Here is a 27003-nt window from a genome sequence, read left to right as displayed (position 1 = left end):
AATGAGACAAACATCAATATCCCAGTACATGTATGATTACACAAATGGTGCGACTCTACTTCGTGTACTACCAGAGAAGCAACAGTTGCACTCCATTTGTGTACAATGAATCAAAATAAATAAAAATAAATAAAAATTTTTAAAAAGCATACAAGACTTTAGTTGATTTCTTTTAGTGTGAGTTTGTCTTCTGATAGGAAGGTAGATCTTGTTCAGGTGTAATTTCAGGCTTTTTGAGGGCTAGACTATACATTTTTTCACTTCTTTTATCTTATTGTGCAGACTTTAGTCTGTGGGTGGCCCCACCATCCAGTGCATACCTCATCTGATGTCTCATCTAAAATTTTGTGACATTCGCTAATGCCTGTCTTCTTTGCTGGAGCTTATAATGTAAACTCTGGTTTCTCAGTACTGTGTGCTGCTGAAATCTCTGATCAGTTTTTCAGCTTTGCAGTTGCTCTGAGTCTTGTGGCATCTCCCCAGGCTCCTGTGCAGCTTAGGTATTGTCCGGTGACCCATAGGGAATTCAGCAACTCATGGAGAATATGGATATGGTTCTCTGGGCTCCTTTTTAAGTCCCTCTGTCTGGAGAAATTTGACTCTGAAGTCCTACCCTCAAACTCTTACATCTGTCTCCTCCTTCCTGCAAGACTTTCCACTTGTGCTGTATTTCCAATTGTCTGCATGTGGAAAATCACTGTAGGGAAAAAATGAGGGGAAATGTGGAGCTAACCTCCTACACTTCCCTTCTCTCAAGGATTACAGCATCCATACTCCTTACTCTCCAGTGTCAAGCAATTGTTCTCATGTTTTATCCAGTTCTCCTAAATGCACTAGAAGATATTTTGTCATGATCAGAACTGGTTTTCGTTGCTCTTCAATGTACTGTAATACAATTTCCATCCTTTTACTCCATTAAGTTGCTCTTTATAGGGGTCCCAGTGACTTCCATGGTACAAATTCAGGACGTTCTCATCAGTCCTTATCCTACTCTATCTCAGCAGGTTTCAATACAGACGACCACTTCCTGTCTCGTGCTTTTATGCCATACTTGCTCTCTTGGTTTTCCTTCCACCTCTGTGGCTATTCTTCCTCAGGCTCTTTTCTGACTTAGGTCTCCTTTACCTAACCTTTAATCCTGGAGTTCCACAGGTTTTCCGGTGGGAGTCTTAGATGTTCATTTCTCCTTAATCTACAACACTTTGGGGCCAATTTCATAGAGGATCTCATGGACACAATTTGATGAAAACCTTTAAATTCCTATTTACACTCCAGGTCTCCTTTCTGAGTGACACACTTTAAATCCAATGGCCTATTTCAGATCGCTACCTGGATTACAAGGATTTCCAAACTTAAAATGTATAGCACTGAGCTATTTTTGGGGTCTGTGCTGACCCCTGCCCTCAGCTATTTTTCAAGTTTCCCATTTCAACAATGGGCATCATCCTCCCAAACCCCATAAATCTTGTCAAACACTTGAGAATGACCCCTGAGTCACCTACTCTGGTTTCAATACACCAGATTTCAGTAGTTCACCTTTTGATCAGCCTTTCAACTTAATGAGAATTCCTGTCTTTGCTTGATGATTATCTTATAGTTGCTCTGCCGTGGGCTAATTCCATGGTTCTGGAGCCCCTTTCTTTTTTATTATCATATTTAAGGGTATGGGGATGTGAGTTCTTGAATTCACTGTACCTCAGCATAGTGATAGATTCAGAAATTTGTAGGAAAAATAAAAGTCAGCAAAATAAATATCAATTTATGTTTTGTAGCTATGTTTAGATGTTTAGGATATTTACAATCAATTTTTAAATTGTTTATAGGAATTTTAGAAACTTAAGAGTTAGAGAGGTGAGCTATAGTATAGATTCTGTGAGGTTTAGTTACCGTCTTATAAAATTGCATATTCGTGAAATTTTTAAAAACTGAATGGGCTATCAATTCTGTCATTCACATATTGAGATCTTGGGTCTCTTTTTTGTTATAGCTAACTGAAAGATTTAGATTTATGCCAACTAGTCTATTAAATATCTTACAATTGAAATTAAAAAGAGAAACAAATTTTCACCAATGTGTTTCTATAGAAATGATCTAAATAAAATGATACATCTGTGTTTTATGAACTTACTTCAGAACTCCTAGATACAACATAGCACTCACTGGCCCTGGGTGGCCTTCTTTATCTTCATCTCCCTCATTTGTGTAGTGGTGAGTACTGTGGTTCTGCAGTTCCACAGTATGTAACACTGGGCACTACTCTTGCATGAGGTACTCTGTAAAGCACTTTACCTGCAGCATCTCCTTTAATCTTCACAACTACTCTGGATAGGAGGTTGAAAAATCATCTCATTGTACCCTAGACCTACAGAAGATAACTCACACAGCTAGTAAGTGTGGCATTCAGGCAGTTTGTCTGTCTCTATAGCACATCCAACCACCATTCTGAAATCCTGATCACTCTTCACCTGCAGATGATTACATTAGAGTGTGTTATTTAATTTTATGCATCAGCTTGACTGTACTATGGGATGGCTAAATCTGGTGTATTGAAAGCAGAATGGCAAATTGAGGGTTATTCTCAAGTGCTTGGGAAGAGTAGTAGTCCATTTTATCCTGCTATAGTAGAGTACCCAAGACTAGAAAATTTATAAAGGACAGAAATTCATCTCAGTTATGAAAAACGGGAAGTCCACACCTCAAAGTGTCTGTTAAGAGCTCAGTCTCCACTTCCAAGAAGGTGCCTTGAATTCTGCATTCTCTGGGAGCAAGGGGTCAGGGAGGAACTCTGTTCTTCACTCTGACAAAAGGCAGAAGAGTGAACCCATTCCCATAAACCCTTCTTATTGTGGCATTGATCCATTCAAGAGGGCTCTGCCTTTAGGCCTCAGTAGACCCCATCTCCCAACACTGTTGTATTGGAGACTGTTTCTACCACAGGAGCTTTGAAGGAGGTAAAAACATTCAAACCAAGGATCTGAACATGTGATTAAATATTATTTCAGCACGCGTGTGTGAAAGAAGGAATTAGAATTAGAATTGATGAACTGATGTGGGTAGGCATCTAATCCATTGAGGTCCTCAATAGAACAACAGATGAGGGAAGTGAATGCTCTCTCTCTCTCTCTGTCTCTCTCTCTGTCTCTGTCTCTGTCTCTGTCTCTGTCTCTCTCTCTCCCTTTCTCACTCTCCCCCTAACTGCTTGAACTAAGACCTCTGTCTTCTGACTTTGGACTGGAACTTACATCATCAATGTTCCTGGTTCTCAGGTCTTTGGAATGGAATTGGCACCATTGAATTTCCTGGGTCTCCAGCATGCAAGTGAGACTGGAACTTCTCAGCCTCCTTAACTACCTGATACAATCCCCCCATCTCTCTTTGTGTTTTTATTCTTGATTACTTAGACTAACAGAACTTTTAGAAAAATAGCCTAGGTTTTAGCTAAGACTTTGCCTCTGCAAACTGCTTTCAGTCTTGGCTGTAGGGGTCCTTGAGATTGTCTCCTTATTGGAGTGTAAAATCTCTACTCCTTTCTGGTGCAGCCTGGGCCCAGTTCATGTTAGCAGTTCATCATTTGTCTCTGGAGGTGAGGAGTGGGAACTTGGGCTGGCTTTTGTCCCTTGGCTTTGGACTTACCTCTGTCACTTCTTTTTTTCTAGAATGCATTTGAAATTATAACCAAAAATTATGTGGATACTAAACCTTAGTTACCTTTTTAGCATTTTCTCCTCTAAATTATATCTTGGTTTCCCTTGGCAACCGTGAAATTTGGCCCCCACAAACCAGGTCTCTGTGGTTTTAGAATTTCATGACTGAATCCTGTCATCTATACAATTGCTTGTTATCCAGAATCCAGATTATTCTTGAATTGACCTCTAGAGGATAAATATTTGTCCATTTATCTTTTAACCCTAATGGAGAGAAGGGCAGGCCAAGAAGAAAGGAAAAAAAAGAAATCACAAGTTAGCAGGGTGGCGTGTTTTTAGATTGGCAGAATCTTGTGATATTGTTAAATCACACTGTTTGGAATGGAGGTTCATGTACTCCTCCACTTAGAGCCAATTTATTTTAGTCAGCTTTTTTGCTGCTCTGACTAAAAGACACAAACAGAATAACTAGAAAGGAGGAAGGGTTTATTTAGGGGCTCATGTATTTAGAGGTCTTAGTTCATATACAGTTGGCTCCATTCTGTGGGGCTGGAGGTGAGGCAGAACATCATGGCCATGGTGGAAGAGTGTGGCAGAGGGAAGCAGCTCACATGACGATCAAAAAGCAGAGAGAGATTCCACTCTCCAGATACAAAATATATATCCCATAACCATGCCCCTAATGAACCACTTCCTTCAGCCACACCCCCACCTGCCTCCAGTTACCACAGTTAATCCCTCCAGGGATTAATTCATTGTGATTATGTTAAGGTTAGAACCCAATCCTTTCTCCTCCAAATCTTCTTGCATTTTCCCACACATGAGATTTGGGGGACACCTCACATCCAAACGATAACACAGTTGAATCGCTAAATGTCAGTCCTAGAAAGTATGTAGACAGCTTTCTAGTTACCATGAAGGAGAGAACCTTCAGGTTCGGGGAAGATAATTGGCTTGCTCAAGTTCTCACAGTCACTTAGCATTTGCCAAGTTCAGTTCTCCTGACACCAATGCTCTTAACCATGGACCTTGTCACCTCTTCCACACCAAACTGATATGTGTAGCAGGTATGAATCTGAGGCCACAGATTCAGTTGTTTAGTAAGCTGAACAGTGTTTTCCCCCAAATATGTTCAAGTCTGCATCCCTGACATCCATGAGCATGATCTGGTGTGGAAAAAGGGTCTTGCCAAATGTAACCACGTTAAGATAGGGTCGTGTTGTCTTAGAGTTGATCCTAAACCCAATGAACAGGATTCTGTGAGAAGAGGGAGGACACAAAGATGTTCATGCACAAGTCCACATGAAGACGGAGACAGGGAGTAGAGTGATGCAGCTACAAACCCCGGGCAGGCAACAACCGGGAGTCCAGCAGGGATGAAGAAGGATTCTTCTCCAGAGCCTCTGGAGAGAGCATAACCCAGCTCCACCTCCATTCCACACTTCCAGTCCCCAGTTCATGAGAGTGTAGCTTCCTGTTGTTTCAAGTTTGTGGTTATGGCAGTCCTAGAACATTAATATAAAATGGCTATTAAATATCACTTTATTTTTCTTTAATTCAACAAAATGTCTATTTTCAGATTCAGTTCTTTCAAATAGACACTTAAATTTAATCAACTCAGATTCACTCTCCTTCTTCTTCCTCCCAGGACTATGTCTAAGCTATAACTTGTTCACAATTGTCTAACCCAGGTGTCTGGGGACATTCCTTATTTCTGTCCCCATGGCTTCTACCGATCTGATGGCTCCTGCAGTTTCCTGCCTCCAGCAGGGTCTGGGATTCTCAGCATTCTTCTGTACACCTAGTTGCGGGCAGTGGACATCTCCTCAACAAGTTTTCTTTGTCAGCACAGCTCTCCACAGGAAGAAGCCTTTGGGGCCTCTTTTCCCAAGTCCCACCTGTCCTTTTGTTATCTTTATCTCTGAAGTCATGGAAAAATAATTAGACCCAGTTTCCCAGACTGTTTCTTGGAACTCTTTCTATGCTGTCTATTTAAGCCCTGATTCTTCTAATTTCATTAGTTAGACTTTTGGAACACAAAAATCCCAATTTTGGGTATATTTTTCAGTTTTCTGCTTTGTCATATCCCTCCCTTGAGCCACCAAACCCAGAATATTTGCTACAGGAAAGGAGGGCAAGGAAAGAGGATAATACTTGTGGAAGACCAAAGATTATTTTTTCTTTACTGAAAATTAGTTCATTAATGAATAAATGTGATATGCAAGAAAAATATACTTTCTTAGTATTTCAAATGTTTTGATATACTTCTTTCCAGGGATTTTTTTTTTTTTTAAAGAAAAATAGACTCTTGAAACCAAAGAAACATAGACTTAGAAGCTAACAATGTGACTCTAGAGCTGTAAACATTAGAACAAGTGATACTTGGTCTCACTAAGGCTTTTTACTTTCACTTACCAAAATAAGGGAATTAACAGACACCTAGAGTTGTTGTGAGGACTAATTTAATTTGATAATGTATGCAAAGTTGGAGTGTCTCCTTTCAGCAAAAGCATAAATAATCAATGTTGTTGCAGAAATGATGTAAGACTGAACTGATTTCCAAGTTATTTCCTAAGGGATCAGTATCCACAGAATCGTCAGCTCTTTAGTCTGAAGATTGATTCTGGATGTGATCTCCCACTGCTAAGCAAGATGTTACTGTGAAGGTCATGTGCTTCCTAGTTTTCTTCCTTTTGTGAAGCAAAGAATAGCTTGATGATGAGACTAGGCTTTCAGTTCTTCCTTGAGCATGCTTTTCAAGCTTTAGTGCCCTTTGGTTTTTGTGCTTTTCTGTATCCAGATGAACACTATGCAGACAGAAAAACACCATATATTTAATCTTCCTTGCTTTTAAACTAAAATACCACCAAAAGAAAAGAGGTGTGCTCTAGTGGTGTTTTTAAGAGTTGATGAAATCTGGGTAGAGCCACTATTGACTTGGCCATAGTTTCCTTCTGACTAAGGGGTTGTCATACAGATGCTGAGCCACTAGGTGTCACAAATGGGGCGATGTTCTGCCCTGCTGCCTGCATTTGTCCTGTAAGAAGAGGTGGCGATGTGCTATAATCCTCTAGCTGGAGTGACCTCTAGGGTCTTACCAGTGACAGGATGGAAGTATCTGTGGTCCATTCAGACAGCAAGAGCTCAGAAGGGCTATAGCTTTTCCATTCGTGTTTATAACAGGGACCCAAAAATGGAAATGAGAAGATTTCACGCTAAATACTGGCAATGCAGGATAAGGGAGAGATGAAATACAGTAATTGATAAAAGGCTGTGGAATCCCTAACCCAGGGATTACATATATTATTTTGATTAGTGGCCCCCATACTGATATATGACAGTGACAAACTATGATAGTGTTTTCAGTATTGTTTAAAAATATTTACTCACAGCTACCACATGTAAAGCACTGTGCAAGGTCCTAGGAAAGTAGCAGCAAAGAAAAAAATAACAATCCCTCTTTAGAGAGATTAGTGGAAGGAGCTGGAAAAACCTGGTCTACAGTGGACTTAGAACCATAAGAACATGTGGGGAGTTTTCTTGTAGCTAAAGATATTAACCACGAAGGACTGACCTTTTAAAATGGTTTGTTTTCTGTCAATCTTTAAATGTCATTTTTTTTTTCATGAAGTAGTATTAACAGGTTTTATCACAACATTTGTATTGGAAAAATATAAAGTTAGCAGCTTTGTTTGTGTATTTTCATATACTTTTAGACGGAAAACTTTCTGATCCTTAAAGTCTCAGTCTGATAACTCCTGTGTCTGATAAACCTAAATGTCTATACTCAAGTCCAAAGATGCCTCCCAGTCAAGATTATTATCCTCATCACATCTGCTTCTCAGTCTCTGTCATTGGAGAAGCCAATGAAGAAAGTAGAGAGAAACACCATCCAGGTAAATTGGAGCTGAAAATACAAAGAATCATAAATTGGGTAATGAATAGCATTATAGCTCTCCCCAGGAAAACAATTTTACTAATGTACCAGTTTTTGCCAGGAGAATGTTGATGTATATTAAATTTGGGTCTCTGGGATTGCCTTACGAAATTTACTTCTATTTTGTATAGAGCCCCTGGTGGGATTTAACCTATTCAGTATTCTTCTTGTTAAACAGCCCAATGAAATAAAGACAGAAAGGGGAACTCTCTATTAAAATAATTGATCCTACCAAATAAACACAAGATTTTTCCCTCCTTACTATGGTCGATTTGGCTCAAATTATTTAAAAATCTACATATAAACCTGTTGCAAAAGAATATTAGAATAGTGTTCATGAGAATAAAATTAGCATACAAATATTCTGGAACAAATCATCACCATATTAATGTATATAAAAATATCCTCAAGTAGAAAATGTGCTGTTCTTTTTGGGAAAAATGCTGAAAAAGTCAAGAATATGGAGCAATGGGAAGAAATAGTTATTTTCTCTAGAATGGTTAAGAGACAAATGTAGAAGGACCTGAGTTCTTCAGTTTTAGCAAAATCAACAGCCAGGATTTGCTCCAGGGTAAGCTGCACATCATGATAATCATCTGTTTGGTGCCTACAAGTGGGAAAAGAACTTGTGGAAAGCAGTACGTTCCTTGACTGGAGAATTCTAAAGGAAGCAGAGCTATCATGGGGCTGCAAGGTGGATTCCTTGGTACTGAGTACTTAGGTAATGACCAAAACAAAAGAGCATCGTTCCAAGACTGAGAGGTAGGTATGCTTGACATGAAAATTTGTATCCTTTGAAGATGGCCTTGGGCTGTGTGCCTTGAGGATGGGGGATTGTGCTACTGGTGTTGCCAAGTTGCCCAAAGAAGCATCAGTCCTGGGGTGACCCATATCCAGTGACTGACTGACAGCCATTTCAGCACGATGTGGGATAACTCTAAAGCACCCTTTGAACTTCAGGACTCCTCCAGGGATCAGCTGAGCCTGAATGTTTGTGTCACCCCAAATTCATATGTTGAAACTTAATCCCCAATGTGATAGTATTAAGAGACGAGGACTGTGAGATGCAACTAAGTCATAAGGCCTTCTCCCTCTTGAATGGGATTAGTGCCCTTATAAAAGAGACCCAAAGAGCTTATTTGGTCGTCTGCCATCTAAAGACCCAGGAGGAAGATGAGCTCTATGAAAAAGAGCCCTTACCAGACATTGAATTGGTTGACATCTTGAATTTGAATTTCTTGACCTCCAGAACTGTGAGCAATAAAATTCCATTGCATATAAATTATAGTCTATGGGGTTTTGGTAAAGCAGATCAGGTTAATTAAGTCAGAAATTGGTATCAGGAGTGGGTTGTTACTGTGAGCAATAGCAAAAAATGTGGAAGCAGTTTTGAAACCAAGTAGTAGATAGAGACTGGGAGAATTTCTGGTGCAGGCTAAAAGGTCTGCATTGCCGTGAATAGATAAGAGTGATTCTATGAGGGCATAGAAAAAAGGAGAGGTGTAAAGAAAGTCTCAATCTTCTTAAAGATGACCTAGGTGGTCCTGGACAGAATATGGTAGAAATCTGTCTGGCGAAGGCCATTCAGATAATGGGAATGAGGAACACATTATTGAAAACTGAGAGGAAGGTCATCTTGTTATAAAGTGGCAAAGAACTTGGTCAAATTGTGCTCCTGTCTGAATTCTTTGTGAATAGTGAAACTTCCGAGTGCTAAAATAGGGTATTTGACAAAAGAAAAATCTAAGCAGAATGTTGGGATGAAATATGACTCCTCTTGATTGCTTCTTGTAAAATATGAGAGGGGAGAAACAAATTAAAGATGGAATTTATAATCAGAGGAGATTTCTCAGCTGGGCCATGCTGTAAAGAATAAAAATCCAAGCTCAGGAGACACAAGGGTGTGGACAAGTCACCCTTTGATAAGGATATTAGCATGGATAGAAGGAAGTCAGATTTCTTTCGTCCTGTCAGTGGAAGAATGACCTGAAAGCAGGTCAAAGATCTTCAGTCCTGTTACCACCATCATAGGCCCAGAGTGCCAAGTCCTGAAGAATAGCAGGTTGTCAAAATAGGGACGCTGACTGCCTGAGTGGCCTTGGTACTTGCTGCCCTGTGCTGCCCAATATCTCTGCTGGCACAGAACTCCTTGGCCATTGCAAGAACAGTTCAGGTCACTCTCTAGAGGTCACAGGCAGCAAAGCTCAGTCACATCTGTGCAGTGCCATCTCCACTGGTGCATAGATTCCATGAGCTATGGGAGCATGGCTACCTCCAGAACAAGAGGATTCCTTTGGTGAGTCTCAGGGCACAGGCAATATCTGGCAACAGGAGCTGGGCCACCATAGAGAGGCCCTTTAGGGCAGTGCCTAGAAGAGTTATTGCAGAGACTCCCCACAAGGGCAATGCCTAGTGAAGCTATGGCAAGACCATCCTCCAGTCTCCATGTCAGTAAAGCCACCAGAGTGCATCTCTGGTGCTACAGCATAGCAAAGCAATAGCCCCCAAATCACAACCCATGAGAGTTCTGGCATGGGCCGCCCCCAGGAAAACCACAGGAGAGGGAACACCCAAAGTCTTGAGTCCCAATTACTACCCCAGTGTGTCTCAAAGGTGGAAAACTGAAACAGATTATTCTCTAGTTTCAAGATTTAGTGCTGTTCTCCCTGTTGAGTTTTGAAGTTACTTAGAAACTACCACCCCTTTCTTCTTTTTTATTTCTTTTCTGACATGAAAATGTCTATCCTAGTCCGCTCCCACCATTATATTTTGGAAGCACAACCTTGTTTGATTTCACCTGTTCATAGCTGGACAGGAGCTTGCCTCAAGATAAAGTCTCGAGTCTCATTCAGATCTGATTTAGATAATATTCAGATAAAATGATGGATATTAGACTTTTGCATTGATGCTAAAGCAAGCTAAGATTTTGGAGACTATTGGAATAAAAGAAATGTATTTTATTATGATAAATTTATGAGATTGGGGAAAAAGCAGAAATAGAATGCTATGGTTTAAATGTTTATGTCCCCTTGAAATCATATTTTGAAATGTAGTCCCCAATGTGATAGTATTAAGAGGTGGGACATATGGAAAGTGATTTGATCCCAAGGGATTTGTCTTCTTAGATGGAATGAGTGCCCTTATAAAAGAGACCCTAGGGAGCTGATTTGCCCTTTTACCATCTGAGGACATAGAAAGAAGATGACATCAACAGTCTTCTCAGCCTTCAGAGCAATGAGCAGTAAGTTTCTACTGTTCATAAACTACCCAGCCAAAGGTATTTTGTTATAGCAGACTAACACAGGCTGTCTGCAGGGCCTACATCACAGCTCAACCTGTCTCGGTGCTCATCCTTTTTCCTTCTATTTTCCACAGCACTCCCTCATAAGCATTCTGCACACACACTTTTCTCCATTCAGGAGGGACATTTTCATCTATTTCTCACCAATGTAATCCATAGTTTTTTTTTTTTTTTTTTTTTTTGTGATCCAAAATCAGGAGGAAGGTGAGAAGTCTGGACAAGATTAAGTGAAGGAAAAGGACCAGAATAGAGGATGAGTAAGTCTAAGAAAGGAGGTTTTTAGGGTGGATAGGGTGAAAAGAACCAGAGCAGCTAGAGGTTGGGAATAAAATGGGTGTAGGAGAAATAGAATTTTAAGAAAGGATCACTCAAATACAGAGTCTGAGTTACTTTGACATTTCTTTTGTTTATTGGACTGTTTTCTTTGCCACTGTGTTAAAAAAAATCACTCTGCACTCCAGATTCCATGTCTCAATTAAATAGTGAAGCAGTTCAAGTCAGAAACTTTCTTCCAGATGAGTGAGTGTTGCATGAAGGAATCTGTGAAAAATAAAAGGAAAGAGATAATGAAAGAAACACCGAAAGAGCTTTTCTATAATGGAGCTGAGAGGCCATCCAGGGAGAAGGACTCAGGCAGGTTTCAGCAGCTGCCTGGGAACGTGAACTCGGCTACCTTCTGATGCAGGCATCCAGATGGCTAATTGCATTCAGCCCAAACTCAAGATGCATATCAAGAGGTTATTGGATTCTGGTCTTATGCACGTTTTTACTAATGTATGACATTCTTTTGTTGACCTTCTGTTGGTCGCATAGCTTCTGTTCTCAACTTCAACAGAAGTTTTTCCACCAAAGAATTTTTACGGCCTTGTAATAAACCAATACTGTTTGCTCAGTGTAAGGGCTCAACTTCCCTGCCTTCTTTTGGAACACTGATTTATAGCTACCTGAATCTGTTTCCCAAGTTGCAAATTCCTAAGACCCCAAATAGAGACTTTTCCACTTTTGTGGTATCTGAATTTGGATTGATCAACAAATCCTCTCTTCTTTGTGTTTTCATTTATCAACTGTTTGACATTGAAAAAAGCACTTTCTTAATGCCCATTTTTAATTTTTCATCAACAAACTAGGGTAAGAAAAGCCCATGTCTTGTGGAGTGGATGTGAGGGTTGAATAAAATCATGTGCATCTAATGCCCTCATCGTCCTAGTATATTTTATGTTGCTGGATGGTAAATATCAGGAGGCAGCCTTGGGAGCCTCAGAAGTTATGGGTCCTAGTAAACTAGCCGGGATCAAGTAGAAGCCCTGGGCTTGGCGGGATTGGTGACTGAAATCAAAGCATTTCAGTCTTGCAGTGGTTCCTGTCATTAGCAAACACAGAATATTTTTGTTTCTAACTGCAAATGTGTCATATTTTCCTTAAATAATAGTTTCTTACACTAGCCTTTTCATATAATTTTAACATTTTTCAGCATTTCATTAATTTTTTTCTTTTATCTTTCATAGTTCCCCTTGTTTGCTTGCTTCTACTCAATCCTATTTCTTTTAAAAGGATTTAAAGGCTGCAAAACCACTCCAAATTTGACTTCCAGTGATAAAAAGAAACTCAACGTCTTTTTTCTTCTTTCCAGGTGACCGTCCTCCTCCTTTTCTACCTTCCTAAATCTTCCACCTTTCTCCTGGAAGCACCATGCTCCTCAGCCCCAGCTCTGTCTTCGGAGTTGAAAAGGGTGGAGAACTTAATCAGTCGAATCTTTCTGTTTCATAAAGAAACAATGACAACCAAACCACACTACTTCAACAGCCAGTGTGATTATAAGATGCATGCAATTTAAAATAGAATTTAGCAAATAAACAAAACACTGGGCAAAAAGTTTTTAACAGGTGTCACTGTCTTTTCTGTGGTTTCCTTTGACTTTGCGGAGAGCTTGCTCTTTGCTTTTTGTATTGCAGAGTTTTGTTTTTTTTCCATACTATTTGTGTTCTTCATTTACAGTCTAGAATATTGACACAAATGCTTTTTACTTAGAAGCCATGACTGAAATTCAATTAAAACTATTTTAAAGTTTAAAGGCATGTGTGCGTGTGTATGTGTGTGTGTGCGTGCACGCTTATGCACTTTTGTGTGTACCAGCAGACATATTTTCTGGGAAAAGAATTATATTTATCAACAAAATCCCAAAGGTCCCTGCAAAATTGGTCATATTTTGTAGGACTTCTGTGGTTTATCTGAATTCAAAATTGCATTTATTTCTGTTTTCTTCAGGTTTGTCTCATTGCATTTGTTTTATTCTTGTACATTAATAGTTCTATGTAAGCATTTTAGATTTCAGAGCAGAAATGTTCCTTCTTTTTTTTTTGCTACTCTAGGAATATTATCTTCCAGCCAAGTACCTATACAGTAGCCATTTCAATTGAGATGATGTTTTCAAACTTGCATTGTGATACGAGAGAGAAGTATGCATGACTCCTGCTATTCAGGAGTTTATCGTACAACAGGAAGGCAGATATATTCAAAACAACAACAGCAATGAAAAGTTACACATATAGAGAGTGTGGGAAGGATAGATGAGAGGTTCCAAATCTGTCTGGAAAATCCTGGCAAACCTATTGGACTGGTGATATTAAAATGCAACTTTAAAGGCCTTGTGAGGTGCTTTATAGGAAGAAAAGGTGGGAAAGCATATTCTTGACAGAAATAGGAACAACCATTAGTTTGAGTATTTCTGGGGCCTGCTATAAATGTAGGTACTCCGGGACCTGGGATGAAAGAATAGACTAGTGGCAGCCAAATGGTCCCAGTTGAATGACTTGGAATTTCAAGTCAAATCATGTATGGATATATTGGCATGTGTTTTAGTCAGCTTTTGAGTTGTTGTGACTAAAAATCTGACTAGAACAATGTAAAGGATGAAAAGTCTATTTTTGGCTCACAGTTTCAGAGGTTTAGTCCACGGTAGGTGAACTCCATAGCTCTGGGTCAGAGGTGAAGCAGACCAGATTAGTGGAAGGGTATGGTGGAGGGAAGCATCTCAGAACATGGTAACCAGGGTAGAGAGACAGCTCTGCTCACCAGGGACAAGCTATAAACAGCAAAATCACAGCCCCAGTGACCTACGTTCTATAGCCACACCCTTCCTACCCATAGTTACTGCCGAGTTAATCCATATCGGTGGGTTATTCTACTAATTAAGTTACAACTCTCATATTCAAATCATTTCACCTCTGAACATTCTTGCATTGTCTCACATGTGAGCTTTTGGGGGACACCTCTTATCTTAACCATAACACTGTGTGTGTGTGTGTGTGTGTGTGCGCGCATGACATTTTTCCATATATGCTTTTTCCAGAGAAAGTATGTCAGATACCGTACTGCTCAGTTGCCAAGAAGTTTCAAGATGGTGGGAGATGAGAAGGCAGCAGGTGAGCAGAGAGAGACCATTTGGAAACAGGTGAGCCTGTGTGTCCTGAAATGCAGGTCCAAGTGTAAATTGGAGATGGGCAGAAGTCCTTCGGTTCACAAGAAAAAATTTAAATCTGTCAGAATGGAAAGGAGCCAAATTTGCCATTACATTATCAATACTATGAGCATTATAAAATAGCTTGGGAATACCATTAAACACTTCTTAGTTTGCTTATTTAAACTGGACATTTTTAGTTTATTTGGTTAAGAAGTTTCTTAGGGATTGTGAGGAGCATTGTTCAGAGTATACCTGGTTTAGGTCATGCAGTTATTTCCAAATGAAATCCTGCTATTTATTGAAAAAATTCAAATATAAAATGATCATTTCTGAAAAGATGACTCACATAATTCCTTAGCATTTTAATAAATAACATGGTAGTGCCATTTTATTCTAAGCACATCTTTTTAGTGCCCTGATAAACAAGGCTACATGATATTTTCATTGAGAAAGACAGAACTGATGACAGTCTACAGACCAAAGAATGTAAAACTAAACATGTAAGTTGTTTGCATGCTATAATTTTCTATAAAGAACCAGATGTTTGAATTCTTAGACTAAGGCTTCTTCAAAGCAGTTGAGCAGTCAAGTAGAGTTGTTAAATGGGCTCTTAATTTAATGTGTGTGTGTGTGTGTGTGTTCATATACATATATATGTGTGTGTGTCTATATCTATATCTATATCTATATCTATATCAGAACCTGGGGATACTATTGCCAAAAGGTGGGTTAAACTTGACTGTTATCACTGTTAAAGGGGCCATATTTGAACCATTGTTTTAGTTTGCAGAACTGAGGTATTTTTAGGGATGCACTGAGACAATAAAATTGGTTTACTTTAGTGAATAAAGTGACTATGGAAAGATTTTTCTCTGAAAATGGATCTCAACTAACAAATTTTCTATGATAAAGATAAAAAAAATACATAGGCTCTTGTTTGTTTTGTTTTAGTTTTCTCCATCAAGCAATGTTCACTGATTATCTTTTGTGATGGCAAAGATCCTTATTTCTTCCATTGCTACCCTTGATGGCTTTGTCTAAGCATGTTTCTGAAGAATAGGCTTAAATCAAGAAACCCCAGGGTCTTGCAGGCAGGAGAATATGTGATGATGTTATATATGATATTGCAGTGTATAGAATTTATCAGACACAGAGGCAGGTTTTTAAAGGAATCATCCATCTGGAAGTTACTTTATACCTACCAAAGCCTGCTTTAGTCTGTGATTTAAAGTATTTTCATCCTACCTTTAAAATAGCAAGATAAAATTGCATTATTTAGAAAGAAATTTATTAGTCCAATTCTATATCTTGTCAAAACCAGTACACCTATAATGCCAGCAGATTGGAAGACTGAAGCAGGAGGATTGCAAGTTCCAGGTCATCCTGAGTAATTTAGCAAAATCTTGCTTCAAAATCAAAATAAATAAATAGGGCTAAGGATGTAGTTTAGTGACAGGGTGCCCTGGGTTCAATCCCTAGTACTACACACATGTAAGCACTTTGGATACTGGTGCTCTACCTTGTTGATATTCAAAGTTTTTCCTATCCTTACTTATGCTTTGTTAGCTAAAAATTTGAGTCCATAAATGTCACCGTTAGCAATTCTGTCCAACCATTTATCTTGTTTAAATATGAAATCAAAGCTTTTATTTAGGGATTATTTGTGTAGAAATTCTGTTTTTCAAAATTTTGAATAAATGTAGTCACATAAAACTGTAGGACAGTTGAGCATGGTAGCACACACATGTACTCTTAGCTACTCAGGAGGCTGAGGCAAGAGCATCACAAATTTGAGACTAGACTCAACAACTTAGTGAGACCCTGTCTCAAAACAAAAAATAATTTTAAAAAAGGGTTGGGTAGGTAGCTAGTGGTAGAACACCCCTGGGCTCAATCCCCCGTACAAAACCAAAACAAAACACCTCCCACTAAGCCAATTGAACCAACTAACCAACAAAATACCCTATAGGTTATACACTTTAAACTCTTACCATCCAATTTATTCTACTAGTGAATCAAACATTATTACCCTATGTGCATATATGATTACATGACTGGCATATCTACATCATGTACAACTAGAAGAATGAGAAGTTATACTCCATTTATGCATGATATGTCAAAATACATTCTACCATCAGTAATTTGAACAAATAAAAAAAAAAACTATTACCATCTTCCCCCAACAAATTTAATATTAGCAAAGCTATTGCCTCACATTTTAGAGGAACTCTACTCCTGTGATTAGAAATGTTTTTCTCAGAAAGAAAAAGATTCTATCAGTGTTAGTTCAAAAGGATCATTTAGGCAGCTGATGTAGCACCCAATGTCTAAATACTTTTTACATAAAGATTATGTGAATCTAATGCATAAAAATATTCATATTTAAAATGTGTTTAAATCAATGCCTTTTTGTGTGTATCAAGTTACTTTTTATTCTTTCTTCTTTTTTAGCCTATCTTGAGTTACTTGAACACATTTGTTTTGTATCTATTTTGACTAGCTATAATCCCACTTCTTTAGTATTTCATTTAGTCACAGTGTTAGAATATCATGAGGTTTTCATCAATACCAAAGGTTTACTTTGTAATTTCAGGGAATGTCCCTGTTTGCAACACTTTAAATTATGTACATGTGAAAAAAAAATCAAATTCCTCTTCAGTGTCTATGGGGACATTGTTTACTTAACATGCTTATTTCCTTTAACGTAGTTAGCATTCCATGAAGCTATTTGCATAATTGTATAGTTTTAGATGTTGTTTGAAGCGAATACATACAAAACAGCTACTAAAAACTTAAAATATTGTACTGTCATACCTGATGTGCTTCAGATTCTGAAAAAGAACCATAGCTAACCTTTGAAAGGATTTAAGAAATTAAATTAACTTTGTGGTGATCACAAAAATCCTCCTTTGAAAATATTTTTGATGAACAGTGATGATCCAGATTGCTCCTTGGATGTTGTTGTAGTCATGACACAGAACGGCCTTATAACAAGAATTGATGGCACGGGGTTGGCTGCTTCTGAGTGCTCTGCGGGCTTCAGAGTAAAAATTTTACACTAAAATTTTTAATTTTTGGTTTAAGACAAGGTCAGAGAATCAGGACTGTCTTAAAATAATTTTTTATGCTTAATAGCCACAGAGGTGTCACAGCTAAAATAAGACCTGGGAGTTGCTGTTGATTACAGAGGTTGAATTTATGACTTTACTGCATCTCTTCTATGACTGAGAAGCAGGAAGATTGTGAGGACTGGAAAGGAACATTTACATCAATTTGAACGATGCTGAGTGTCCCAAACCCAGTCCCCACAGGATCTCCTTTGCCAGCAGCAATGGCATCTCCCTTCTTGGCTGACAAAGCTGGTCCTGCTTGCCTGGAAACCTGAAATGACCTCATCTGAGATGTTTATGCTGCAAAGAAGGTGCTGGCTCTCCTTGTGGCCTCCCCGTCCTAGCTCTTATTATTTTCAAATAATGGGGTTCAGCAAAACAGTCACAGAGGTATCATCTTGGCACACTGAATGTTTTAATTTGAAGGAAATTGAGAAAACTGCATAAGTGGAAAGGTCTCTCTGACCTTCTCCCCCACCCTCTCTCCTGACAAGTGTCCTGATTTCTACCTGGAGGGAAGGAATACAAGAGTAATCTGAAACAAACTAGAGCAAAAAAAGCCAGGCCTTATAAGTTTCCCCAATTTATCACCATTAATTCAAAACCTTTTTTTTTTCAGTTGTATTTCTATATGAATGGCCATTCTTCTTCAAATATAAATATAAAAATACACAGTTCTCCCTGGGTTTTGGAGTCTTTGTTTTTGAAAGTCTTATGTCATATATAATGTTGATTAAACAAAGTTGTTGTGCATGTCTCTAGGTAATCTGTCTTGTATTTTAGGGGTTCAGCCATGAATCTTGGGGTATGTAAAGAAAAGATCTAACTTTTTCTCCTCTTATGCAAATCAGCAAGATTCAAGCCCCAATAAGCCCCACGGGGATAAATAAAAAGTGTGATTTCAGAAGAATTACAAAAGATTTGCAAGATCTTTAAAACTTATGTGTCAAAAACCAAGGGGGAGATATCACCTCACACTCATTAAAATTGCTATTATTTAAAAACAAACAAACAAACAAACAAACAAAAAAACAGAAAATAACAAGTATTGGCAAAAATGTGGAGAAATTGGAACCGGTGGGCACTAGGGTGAAAATGTAAAATGCTATAGGTGCTCTGGAAAACAGTATGGCAAATTCTTAAAAAATTAAATATAGAGCTACCATATGATCCAGTAATTTTACTTCTGGTTCTATACCTCCCCCACAATTGAAAGCAGCATCTTAAAGGGATATTTTTTGCATGCATGTTTATTTGCAATAGCTAACACATGGAAGAAACCCAAGTTTCCATTGACAGATGAATGGATAAGCAAAATATAGTATATCTGCATGTCAAAAGTTAGTCTTCCTTTAAAGGAAGAACACATAGACTTATGGTGCAATATGGGTTAACCTTAAAAACATCACACTAAGTGAAATAAGCCAGTGTTGTGGTCTGGATTTTTTCCCTCCAAAACTCATGTTCCCATTGCAACAGTGTTGGGACATTGGGACTAATGGGATGTTTTGAGGTCATGAATGCTTCCCCTCCTGAATAGATTACCAGTGTAATAGAAAGTCCCTTGGAAGTGGGTTTGCCCATTACAGTCTTCTACCATATGAGGAACAGTAGTCCTGTCATCTGGGGGATGCAGCATTCAAGTCATCTTAGAAGGGTAGAAGAGGACTTTATTAGACACACCTGCCACCATCTTGACGGGGCTTCTCAGATTGCAGAACTGTGAAAGAATACACTTCTAGGTCTTATAAATTACCCAGTCTCAGGTATTCTATTATAGTAGCACAAAATGGACTAACACAGCTAGTCACAAAATCACAAATACTGTGTGATTCTCTTTTAATGAGGTACTTAGAGTAGTCAAAATCATAGACACAGAAATAGAATGGTGGTTACCAGGTTCTAGGTAGAGGGAGAAGGCGGCAGTTATTATCTAGTTGGTATAGAATTCTAGTTTTACAAGATGAGGAGTTCTGGAGGTAAAAGATGGAATTGTCACACAGCATTGTGAATGTATTTAATATCATTAAACTGCTCACTTGATTTTATATTATCTGTATTATACCACAGTAAAAATAGTTTCTAAAACATCTCATCCTGTATATTTACATTTATATAACATTATTAAAAAAAAAAAAAAAAAACTATGGGGAAAACAGAGTAGAGGTTGCCAGAAATCAGGGATGATCTTGGGAGTAAAGACTATGAAAGGGACATAGTTCTGCATCTTGATTGTGATGATCAGTATGCAAAACTACACATATGGCAAAAAGACATAGAACTATACCAATGTCAAATTCTTAATGCTGTATTGCTTTATGATTTTAAAGGATGTAAGCACTGGTAGAAACTGGCGAAGGGTACATGGAACCTTTCTATATTATGTTTGCAATTTCTTTAAATTTATGTGTGCAACTTGCAATGAATCCTATAATTTGAAAAGAAAAAAATTAAAGAAAAAAATCACAAGGAGATATGTATGAGAATTGATGCAAATGATCCTAAACATAAGAGGAAAGTATATGATTTAGAAGGCATTCATTCTCCAACTGCTGCAAATATTGCCTGCTAAAAACTCACATGTGAATTTCTCACTAGTATTTGACCTCTGTTGAAGCCACTTCCCCATGAAGCAGCCTGCATCTGAAGACTGGTCAGTTCAGGAACACAAAGACTTGCCACCTTCCCTCAATTCAGGAAGATCCTGAAGAGTCCTCCTACAGTCCCTGTAGTGCTGACCGAAGGCTTGCCTGCTAGTGCCTTGTAGTTCAACTTCTCTTTCTGCTCAAGTTTACTTCTATTGCTCTCTCACAAACATTATTTCTGAAAGCACAGTCCAAAAAACTCCTTACATACAAATTCACATCTCAGGGTCTATTTCCAAGAGAAGTAGTCCTAAGATAGTTGGTGCCAAGAGTAATCCACAGAAGCTAACTTTAAAATGGGTTATTGGAGCTGGATCATTTGGCACTGCTGGCAGTGAGAACTTCATCTCTGCTCATAAGTATAGTATGGACAGCCTCCGGCATTGTGATGAATTTTGGTGAAGGGATACACTTGTGAATACAGTAACTTAGGTGCTTTAGAGATTCAGGGAGAAATAGTATAAGGGCTCTGGAAAGAGATGGCTGTTTCTGGGGACCACTGAGGCATTAGGGAAAGGCAAAGAAAAATTGAGGGTGATTAACTAAATAATTAAAAGCAAAATGTGAAAGTCAGGAGATATCTTTGGACTTATGTAGAGACTTTCACTTTCTGTGACAGAAAAAAACTCAGGATGAGGCTCAGGAATTAATTAGAAAAGTAGCCAAGCTACAGAGAAGGGTTATTGAACTTTCATCTCCTCCAAGTCTGTGTATCAAAGTCTGGACTGCCACAGGGAAATCAGAGGGAGTCTGAGATTTGAGTTTGATAGACTAAAGTACTTTAAGTCTCCGAAACCTCTGAGCCTACAGAAATTACCCACTCTCCCCTGTGTTAGTGCTCTGCCATTTTTGAAGACAATACATAGACCTTGCAAGATAATAAGCACCCCACTTGAGATTTACCTCTGTCTCTGAAATTGGAAGTCAGGGCAATTGCTAGAGCTGAGTTACAATGTAACATGGATAGGAAAGCGATGGGCTTATTAAGGGAAGAAAGACAAGGTGTCTTAAAGAACCTGGAGGACTTAGTCAATAGGTACCAACAGAAGTTGTGAGGTGATGGACTGGACTAGATTCTAATGGTGCTGGATTGGGGCTGTACAACATGAAGTTGAGTAGAAGACAGATTTTCAATATGGAAATACTTCTATGATATAAGATTTAACACCCTAACAAGGACCTGGAAAATAGTGCCCAAACTCTGAAGATAGCACTTGGAATCCTGGTAAAAATAATGATCCACACTAAGTTAAATAGAAATGTCAGAATTTCTGAGTCAAGTGGTGTAAAACTACAGGATCAAAGAATTAAAATAGATTTGTTATATGGATATATTATGTAAAGGCAGAAAACATACCAATTTCAACTTCCCAAGAAAACTATAGGTATGAGAGATATAGATATGGTGATTCTTTCCATATTCCTATTTAACTCATCAGTTTAACTTGGGAAACTCACAGATCATTCTTGTTAAATAATATTTCAGTATGGGAAGCTTAATAAAATAAAAGATTACAGATGCAGCTGATGTTCCAAATGTACTTTCTTCACTGGAATTAACCAACAGAACTTTGCAACTGATAAGAAGTTGTCAAGTTAGTAACCTCTGGTCCCACCACCTTTTTTTTGCTAAAATAAAATTGCCTTTTTTTGTTATTAAAAATCATAAATTTACATAGGGCAATGTTGTTTGATTCATTCTGTTATTTTTCCCTTCCCCCCACCCCTCCTACCCCTCTTTTCCCTCTATACAGTCCTTCCTTCCTCCATTCCTACCACCCTTCTTATCCCTAACCCTAAACCTAACCCTAACCCTAACGCTAACCTCTCCTACCCCCCATTATATGTCCTCATCCACTTATCAGCGAGATCATTTGTCCTTTAGTTTTTTGAGATTGGCTTATCTCACTTAGCATGATATTCTCCAATTTCATCCATTTGCCTGCAAATGCCATAATTTTATCATTCTTCATGGCAGAGTAATATTCCATTGTATATATATGCCACAGTTTCTTTATCCATTCATCAACTGAAGGGAATCTAGGTTGGTTCCACAATCTGGCTATAGTGAATTGAGCAGCTATGAACATTGATGTGGCTGTATCTCTGTAGTATGCTGATTTTAAGTCCTTTGGGTATAGGCCAAGGAGTGGGATAGCTGGGTCAAATGGTGGTTCCATTCCAAGCTTTCTGAGGAATCTCCATACTGCTTTCCAGAGTGGCTGCACTAATTTGCAACCACATCAGCAATGTATGAGTGTACCTTTTCCCCCACATCCTCGCCAACACCTATTGTTGCTTGTGTTCTTGATAATCGCCATTCTAATTGGGGTGAGATGGAATCTTAGGGTAGTTTTGATTTGCATTTCTCTTATTACTAGAGATGTTGAACATTTTTTCATGTATCTATTGATTGCTTGTACATCTTCTTCTGTGAAGTGTCTGTTTATTTCCTTAGCCCATTTGTTGATTGGGTTATTTGTATTCTTGGTATAGAGTTTTTTAAGTTCTTTATAGATTCTGGAAATTAGTGCTGTATCTGAAGTATGAGTGGCAAAGATTTTCTCCCACTCTGTAGGCTCTCTTTTCTCATTGCTGATAGTTTCCTTTACTGAGAGAAAGCTCTTTAGTTTGAATCTATCCCAGTTGTTGATTCTTGCTTTTACTTCTTGTGCTTTGGGAGTTCTGTTAAGGAAGTGTGATCCTAAGCCAACATGATGAAGATTTGGACCTACTTTTTCTTCTATAAGATGAAGGGTCTGTCTGATTTCAAGGTCCTTGATCCATTTTGAGTTGAGTCTTATACAGGGTGAGAGATAGGGGTTTAGTTTCATTCCGCTGCATCTGGATTTCCAGTTTTCCCAGCACCATTTGTTGAAGAGGCTATCTTTTCTCCATTGCATATTTTTGGCACCTTTGTCTAGTATGAGAAAACTGTATTTATGTGGGTTTGTCTTTGTGTCCTCTATTCTGTACCATTGATCTACCTGTCTATTTTGGTACCAATATCATGCCATTTTTGTTACTATCACTTTGTAGTATAGTTGAAGTTCTGGTATTACGATACCCCCTGTTTCACTCTTCCTGCTAAGGATTGCTTTAGCTATTCTGGGTTTCTTATTCTTCCAGATGAATTTCGTGATTGCTTGCTCTATTTCTGTAAGGTACATCATTGGGATTATAATTGGAATTGCATTGAATCTATATAGCACTTTTGGTAGTATGGCCATTTTGACAATATTAATTCTGCCTATCCAAGAACATGGGAGAACTTTCTGTCTTCTAAGGTTTTCTTTAATTTCTTTCTTTAGTGTTCTGTAGTTCTCATTGTAGAGGTCTTTCCCCTCTTGTTAGATTGATTCCCAAGTATTTTTTTTTTTTAAGCTATTGTGAATGGGGTAGTTTTCATAATTTCTCTTTCTGAAGATTCATCACTTATGTATAAAAATGCATTGGATTTATGAGCATTGATCTTATACCCTGCTACTTTACTGAATTCACTTATGAGTTCTAAAAGCTTTCGGGTGGAATTTCCAGGTTCCTCTAAATATATAATCATGTCATCAGCAAATAGGGATAGTTTGAGTTCTTCTTTTCCTATTTGTATCCCTTTAATTTCTTTGGTCTTTCTAATTGCTCTGGCTAGAGTTTCAAGAACGATGTTGAATAAAAGTGGTGAAAGAGGGCATCCCTGTCTTCTCCCAATTTTTAGGGGGAATGCTTTCAGTTTTTCACCATTTAGAATGATATTGGCTATGGGCTTAGCATAGATGGCCTTTACAATGTTATGGAATGTTCCCACTATCCCTATTTATTCTAGTATTTTGAGCATGAAGCAGTGCTGTATTTTATCAAATGCTTTTTCTGCATCTATTGAAATAATCATGTGATTCTTGACTTTAAGTCTGTCGATATGGTTAATTACATTTATTGATTTCTGGATATTGAATCAACCTTGCATCCCTCGGATAAAACCCACTTGATCATGGTGCACTATCTTTTTAATACATTTTTGTATGCGATTTGCTAAAATTTTGTTGAGAATTTTTGCATTGATGTTCGTTAAGGATATTGGTCTGAAATTTTCTTTCCTTGATGTGTCTCTGTCTGGTTTAGGTATCAGGGTAATATTGGTTTCATAGAATGAGTTTGGGAGGGTACCCTCCTCTTCTATTTCATGGAATACTTTGAGAAGTATTGGAATGAGCTCTTCTTTAAAGGTTTTGTAGAACTCAGCTGACAACCTTTCTGGTCCTGAACTTTTCTTTGTTGGTAGGCTTTTGATGACTTCTTCTATTTCATTACTTGAAATTGATCTATTTAAATTGTGTATGTCCTCCTGGTTCAGTTTAGGTAATTCATATGTCTCTAGAAAGCTGTTGATGTCTTCGAGATTTTCTATTTTTTTAAAGTATAGATTTTCAAAATACCTTCTAATTATGTTTTATATTTCACTAGTGTCTGTTGTGATATTTCCTTCTTCATTGTGAATTTAGTAATTAGAGTGTTCTCTCTATTTCTCTTTGTTAGTGTGACTAAGGGTTTATCCATTTTGTTTATTTTTTCAAAGAACCAACTATATATTTTGTCAATTTTTTCTATTGTTTCTTTTGTTTCAATTTCATTGATTTCAGTTCTGATTTTAACTATTTCCTGTCTTCTACTTCTTTTGGTGTTGCTCTGTTCTTCTTTTTCTAGTGCTTTGAGCTTTAGTGTTAGGTCGTTTATTTGTTGATTTTTTCTTCTTTTATTGAATGCACTCCGTGAAATAAATTTTCCTCTTAGTACTACTTTCATAGTGTTCCAAAGATTTTGATATGATGTATCTTTGTTCTCGTTTGCCTCTAAGAACCTCTAAGAATTTTTTTTTATTTCTGTCCTGATGTTTTCTATTATCCATTCATCATACAATCGGTATTGTTTAATCTCCAGGTGTTGGAGTAGTTTCTGTTTTTTTCTGTCATTTATCTCTAATTTCAACCCATTATGATCTGATAGAAAACTAGGTAGTATCTCTAATTTCTTGTATTTGCTAACGTTAGCTCTATTGCATAAAATATGGTCTATTTTAGAGAAGCAACCATGTGCTGCTGAGGAAAAAGTATATTCGCTCTTTGTTGGATGATATAGTCAATATATGTCCGTTAGGTCTAAATTATTGATTGTGTTATTGAGATCTATGGTTTCTTTGTTCAATTTTTGTTTGGAGGATCTGTCCAGTGGTGAGAGAGGTGTTTTAAAATCACCTAGTATTATTGTGTTGTGGTCTATTTGATTTCTGGAATTGAAAAGAATTTGTTTGACGTACATGGATGAGCCAATGTTCCGGGCATAGATATTTATGATTGTTATGTCTTGCTGATTTATGCTTCCCTTAAGCAGTATGTAATGTCCTTCTTTATCCCTTCTGACTAGTTTTGGCTTGAAGTCCACATTATCTGAAATGAGGATGGATACTCCAGCTTTTTTGCTGTGTCCGTGTGCATGGTATGTTTTTTCCTATCCTTTCACCTTTAGTCTATGGGTATCTTTCTATGAGACGAGTCTCTTGCAGGCAGCATATTGTTGGATCTTTCTTTTTAATCCAATCTGCCAGTCTATGTCTTTTGATGGATGAATTCAGGTCATTAACATTCAGGGCTATTATTGAGATATGATTTATATTCCCACTCATTTGACTCATTTTTGTTTTTTGACACAACTTTGTTTGTCCTTTATTTGGCTATTCCTTTAGGATAGTTCCCCCCTTTGCTGATTTGCATCATTGTTTTCCATCTGTTCCTCATGGAATATTTTGTTGAGAATGTTCTGTAGTGCCGGCTTTCTTTTTGTAAATTCTTTTAGTTTTTGTTTATCATTGAAGGCTCTTATTTCATAGTCAAATCTGTAGGTAAGTTTTGCTGGGTATAAGATTCTTGGTTGGCATCCATTGTCTTTCAGGGCTTGAAAAATGTTGTTCCAGTTCCTTCTAGCTTTTAGGGTCTGGATTGAAAAATCTGCTGATATCTCTATTTGTTTCCCCCTGAATGTAATTTGTTTCTTTTCTCTCTCAGCCTTTAAAATTCTGTCTTTATTTTGTATGTTAGGTATTTTCATTATAATGTGACTTGGTGTGGGTCTGTTGTAATTTTGTATATTTGGAGTCCTATAAGCCTCTTGTACTTGGTTTTCCATTTCATTCTTCAGATTTGGGAAATTTTCTGATATTATTTCATTGAATAGATTGTTCATTCCTTTGGTTTGTTTCTCTGTGCCTTCCTCAATTCCAATAATTCTTAAATTTGTCCTTTTCATGATATCCCATAATTCTTGTAGATTCTGTTCATGATTTCTTACCATCTTCTCTGTTTGGTCAACTTTGTTTTCAAGATTAAATATTTTGTCTTCAATGTCTGAGGTTCTGTCTTCCAGGTGGTTGTATCTTATTGGTTATTCTTTCTATGGAGTTCTTAATTTCACTTATTGTTTCCCTCATTTCAAGGATTTCTGTCTGTTTTTTTTCAGTATCTCTAACTCTTTATTGAAATGATCTTTTGCTTCCTTCATTTGCTCTTTTAACTGTTGAGTGGTGTGATCATTCAAAGCCTGCATCTCATTGTTTGCTTCTCTGATCATTTTAATTATGTACATTCTGAATTCCCTTTCTGACATTTCTTCTGCTATGCTGTCATTGGATTTTATTGCTGTAGCATCTAGGTTTGTTTGGGACATTTTCTTTCCTTGTTTTCTCATATTGGTCAGGTATCAGTGGAACGCTGAGATATTGCATATTTTCTCTATTGGGTTACAGTGTCCTTGTAGACTTGCAGTAACTCACCTTCTAGCCTTCAGTAGCCTGAATTCTTGGAGGAACTTGATAATGCAGTGCTCCACAGGGAAGCTGCCCCGCTAGGGGTGGTGCCC

The sequence above is a fragment of the Sciurus vulgaris genome (assembly GCF_902686455.1).
Source record: "Sciurus vulgaris genome assembly, chromosome: 6".
NCBI lineage: Eukaryota > Metazoa > Chordata > Mammalia > Rodentia > Sciuridae > Sciurus > Sciurus vulgaris.
This window is presented reverse-complemented; position numbering follows the sequence as displayed.